Source organism: Elephas maximus, chromosome 2 (assembly GCF_024166365.1).
Source record: "Elephas maximus indicus isolate mEleMax1 chromosome 2, mEleMax1 primary haplotype, whole genome shotgun sequence".
Classification (NCBI taxonomy): domain Eukaryota; kingdom Metazoa; phylum Chordata; class Mammalia; order Proboscidea; family Elephantidae; genus Elephas; species Elephas maximus.
The window spans coordinates 26,489,863-26,495,588 of NC_064820.1; positions in this window are offsets into that span (position 1 = coordinate 26,489,863).

Genomic DNA, 5,726 nt, shown 5'->3' on the forward strand with positions numbered 1-5,726 from the left:
CGTATGTATGTGGTTACTGTTGTTGTTAAGTTCCATCAGTTGCTTCTGACTCATAGCGACCCCATGGACTACAGAACGAAACACTGCCTGACCCTGCACCATGCTCACAATGTGTCCTGTTTGAGCCCATTATTGTAGGCACTGTGTCAATTCATCTTATTGAGGGTCTCCTCTTTCACTGACCCTGTATTTTACCAAGCGTGATGTCCTTCTCCAGGGACGGATCTCTCCTGACAACTTGGCCAAATTTTGTAAGAGGCAGTCTCACCATCCTTGCTTCCAAGGAGCATTCTGGTTGTACTTCCTCCAAAACAGATTTGTGCATTCTTTTGGCAATCCATGGTATATTCATTATTCTTCCCCAACACCATAATTCAAATGTGTCAACTCTTCTTTGGTCTTCCTTATTCATTGTCCAGCTTTCACATGCATATTAGGCAATTGAAAATACCACGGCTTGTGTCAGGCACACCTTAGTCTTCAAGGTGACATCTTTGCTTTTCAACACTTTAAAGAGGTCTTTTGCAGCAGATTTGCCCAATGTATGTGTCTTTTGATTTCTTGACTGCTGCTTCCATGGCTGTTGATTGTGGATCCAAGTAAAATGAAGTCCTTGACAACTTCAATCTTTTCTCCATTTATCATGATGTTGCTTATTGGTCCAGTTGTGAGGATTTTTGTTTTCTCTATGTTGAGGTGTAATCCATACTGAAGGCTGCAGTCTTTGATCCTCATTAGTAAGTGTTTCAAGTCTTCTTCACTTTCAGCAAGCAAGGTTGTGTCATCTGCATAACGCAGGTTGTTAATCAGTCTTTCTCCAATCCTGATGCCCCGTTCTTCTGCATATAGTCTAGCTTCTTGGATGTTTCCTCAGCATACAGATTGAACAGGTATGGTGAAAGGATACAAACCTGACACACACCTTTCCTGATTTAAGCCACACAGTGTTCCCTTGTTCTGTTCGAATAACTGCCTCTTAATCTATGCACAGGTTCCTCATGAGCACAACTAAGTGTTCTGGAATTCTCTTTCTTGGCAAAGTTATCCATAATTTGTTATGATCCACACAGTGGAATGCCTTTGCTTAGTCAATAAAACACAGGTAAACATCCTTCTGGTATTCTCTGCTTTCAGCCAGGATCCATTTGACGTCAGCAACGATATCCCTGGTTCCATGTCCTCTCCTGAAGCGAGCTGAATTTCTGGCATTCCCTGTCAATATATGGCTGCAGCCACTGTTGAATGATCTTCAGCAAAATTTTGTTTACTTGCGATATTAATGATATAGTTCGATAATTTCCACATTTGGTTGGATCACTTTTCTTGGAAATAGGCATAAATATGGATCTTTTCCAGTTAGTTGGCCAGGTGCTGTCTTCCAGATTTCTTGGAACAGACAAGTGAGCACTCCCAGGCCTGAAACTGTTTGTTGAAACATCTCAGTTGCTGTTCTGTCAATTCCTGAAGACTTGTTTTTGGCCAATGCCTTCAGCGCAGCCTGGACTTCTTCAGTACCATTGGTTTCTGATCCTAGGTTACCTCTTGAAATGGTTGAACATTGACCAGCTCTTTTTGGTATAATGACTCTGTGTATTCCTTCCAACTTCTTATGATGCTTCCTGCATCATTTAATTTTTTCCCCATAGAATCCTTCATTATTGCAACTCAAGGCTTGAGTTTAAGAAATGCCAAGCACATTCTCCCCTTTTGTTTGCTATCTCCAGCTCTTTGCACATGTCATTGTAATACTTTACTTTGCCTTCTTGAGCTGCACTTTGAAATCCATTGTTCATTTCTTCTACTTCATCATTTCTTCCTTTTGCTTTAGCTACTCAACATTCAAGAGCAAGTTTCAGAGTCTCTTCTGACAACCATTCTGGTCTTTCTTTATTCCCTGTGTTTTTCATGACCTCTTGCTTTCTTCATATATGATGTCCTTGATGTCATTCTGCAACTCATCAGGTCTTTGGTCATTAGTCAACACACCATATCTATTCTTGAGATGGTCTCTAAATTCAGGTGGGATACACTCAAGGTCGTACTTTGGCTCTCATTGACTTGTTCTAATTTTTTTCAGTTTCAGCTTGAACTTGCAGATGAGCAATTGATGGTCTATTTCATGGCTGGCCCCTGGCCTTCTTCTAGCTGATGATATTGTGCTTTTCCATTGTCTGTTTCTACAAAGGTAGTCAGTTTGATTCCTGTGTATTCCATCTGGCAAGGTCCATGTGTATAGTCACTGTTTATGTTGGTGAAAAAAAGTATTTGCAATGAAGAAGTCATTGGTCTTGCAAAATTCTATCATCCCATCTCCAGCATTGTTTCTATCACCAAGGCCATGTTTTCGAAGTAGTGATCTTTCTTCTTTGTTTCCAGCTTTTGCATTCCATTCACCAGTAATTGTCAATGCATCAATGCATCCTGATCAATTTTAGACTGCAAAAGTTGGTATAAATCTTCAGTTTCCTCATCTTTGGTTTTAGCAGTTGGTGAGTAAATATGAATAATAGTCATATTAACTGGTCTTCCTTGTATGGATATTATCCTATCACTGACAGAGTTATACTTCAGGATAGATCTTGAAATGTTCTTTTTGATGATAAATGCAATGCCATTCCTCTTCAAATTGTCATTCCCGGCATATTAGACCATATGATTGTCCGATTCAAAATGCCAATACCAGTCCATTTCAGCTCACTAATGCTAGGTTATTGAAGTTTATGTATTCCATTTCATTTTTGACAATTTCCAATTTTTCTAGATTCATACTTCTTACGGTCCACATTCTGATAATTAATAGATGTTTGTGCCATTTGTTCTCATTTTGAATCATTCCACATCAGCAAATGAAGGTCCCCAAAACTTGATTCTATCCACATCATTAAAGTTGACTCTATTTTGAGGAGGCAGCTCTTCCCAAGCTGTCTGTTGAGTGCCTTCCAACCTGAGGGGTCATCTTCGGGCACTATATCAGACAATGTTCCACTGCTACTCATAAGGTTTTCACTGGCTAATTCTTTTCAGGAGTAGACTGCTGGGTCCTTCTTTTTAGTCTTATAGTCTAGAAGCTCACCTAAAAGCTGTCTGCAATAGGTGACACTGTTGGTATCTGAATACCGGTGGAATAGGTTCCAGCATCACAGAAATACTCAAGCCCCCACACTATGAAAAAATGACAGACACATGGGGGTGTGGTTACTGAGCACTTGAAAAATGGCTATTAAAACTGAGAACCCAAATTTTTAATTTCATTTAATGTTACTTAATTTTAATTTTAAATTAAAAAAAAAATGATCCCATAAACCATATCAAACCCATCGCTATCAAGTTGATTCTGACTCATAGAGACCTTATAGGACAGAGTAGAACTGCCTCATGGGGTTTCCAAGGCTGTAAATATTTATGGAAGCAAAATCCCATGTTATTCTCCCCAGTAGCTGCTGGCAGGTTCAACCACTGACCTTTCAGTTAGCTGCCAATTGCTTAACCACTGCACTGCCAGGGCTCCTTCTAAAATATGGTACAGTATACAATATTTTTTACAAGAGAAATTTGAAGATAATTTTATGGATAATAATACTATACTTTTAAAGTATCATTCTTTTATGCTCACATTTTGTAATATACGAACATATCACCACAGCTATTTGATCTATTTTAAATTGTATGAATACTTTCTTTGTGAGAATAATTTATATTTCCACAGAGTGTAAATTAAGGACTTATTAATACCAACTTTTCAGTATTAACATTGTCACTAACCGATGATTCAGATGACTGTGTAGTTTATATTGTTTGCATTACATAAAATTCCTGATGTTCATTCATTTTGCTCAAAAAATATGTGAATTTAAAATGGCTCACCTTAAAACTTCCAAAGGTTTGCTGTTGTTGTCATCTTTAATGCTAAATACCAGTGTGGAACATGGTCATTGAGCAGCTATTTCAATTTCTTTCAGGTGTTGCTTTAAGTCTGACAGATTTTAAAAAGTAAAGCTTTGCTTTCCAGATTTTGTTTAAACTAGGACTTGCAGTGATTTTTCTTCTGGAAATGAGAAGTGCTCTAAGACACTGAATTCAGCTGAGAAAAAGCTAAGCAGAAAGAGAGAGGGCAATGCCAAATCCTCCATTTCACTGCTGCAGATCTGGCTGGTGAGGCATGGTTCTAAGCCAGGTGTTCCAGTGGCAGCTTCCTGGCAGTGAATGTTGCAGTGAAGGTGGTATGTTCCTGGAGCTAACAGTTACTAGGGCAGATTCTTGATCCTTGGATTGTGACTAAGGCGGTATAGTCCTGGAACTGGTCTTATGCTTGTTGCTTAGACTCCTTACTGAACTCAAGGTAGTAATGTGTCTGAGAGGCCAATTCTTTTAGTGAAGTTCTGGGCCTCTTTCCCAGGTGTCCAAATCACTTCTGCTCCTCTAACTCTCTCAAACATTTTTTTAAACATATACTTTTCTGTAATAAACCACTTTCTGATAAAAATAATGATTTCTGCTTTTTCCAACTGACTTAGAATGAAGCAGCATGGTAATTCTTCCTTCCATAAAATAGTCTTGTGTTAATGTGAATGGCAATCACTCCTACCTTTCAAAGCAGACTCAATTCATCTCCATCATTTCATTATCTTGCAGTGACACGATGTCTGATTTTATATGATTGACTATTCTGGTCCCCACTTCAAGTGCTATGGAGTCTTCAAATATACTTCTAAATTATATCTAATTCTGGGTACCTAAGGTACTGATGGCCATACCTCTAAACCCATGTTATAAGCTGAAGAGTTAATGCATTGTAATTGCTACTTATGATTTAGTTTCAATGGTGCCTCATCTTATAAAACTTGCCAGATGTGTCTTATGTATTTACTTTCAAGATAAATATAGGAAAGCTACCTTGAAAAAGTGTCCAATAAGATAACCTGAAGGTTGGGTAGAATTTTTCAAGATAACTTTGGAGGAGAGGAGACAAATCTGTTCCATTAAAGATGTATCCCAAAGTGAGAGGAAAGGCTGAGAAACTGAAAGAAGGCTGGAAGATCTGTGTGACAGAAATACACCAGGGTGAAAATGGACAGTTGAGCAGAGCGAGGATGGGGCCTGAGATGAGGTCAGAAAACCTAGAAACCTATAATTTAATGTCAACTTTTTACAGATATATGTGGTTGTTGGGTGTCATTGAGTTGGTTCCAACTAATAACTAATGTACAAGAGAATAAAACATTGTCCAGTCCTGTATCATCCTCACAATCATTTCTATGCTTGAGCTCATCACTGCAGCCACTGTGTCGATCCATCTCATTAAGGGTCTTCCTCTCATTTGCTGATCCTCTAATTTATGAAGCATGATGTCCTTCTTCAGGGACTGGTCCATCCAGATGACATGTCCAAAGTACATGAGATGAAGTCTCGCCATCCTCATTTCTAATGAACATTCTGGCTGTACTCCTTCCAAGACAGACTTGTGCATTCTTCTGGTAGTCCATGGTATAGCCAATATTCTTCACCAGCACCATAATCCAAAGGCATCAATTCTCCTTCAGTCTTCCCTATTCATTGTTCAACTTTCTAATGCATATCGGGCGATTGAAAATACTATGGCTTTAGTCAGGTGCACCTTAGTCCTCAAAGTGACATCTTTGCTTTTTAGCACTTTAAAGAGGTCTTTTGCAGCAGATTTTCCCAGTGCAATATGTCATTTGATTTCTTGACTTCTCCTTCCATAGGTG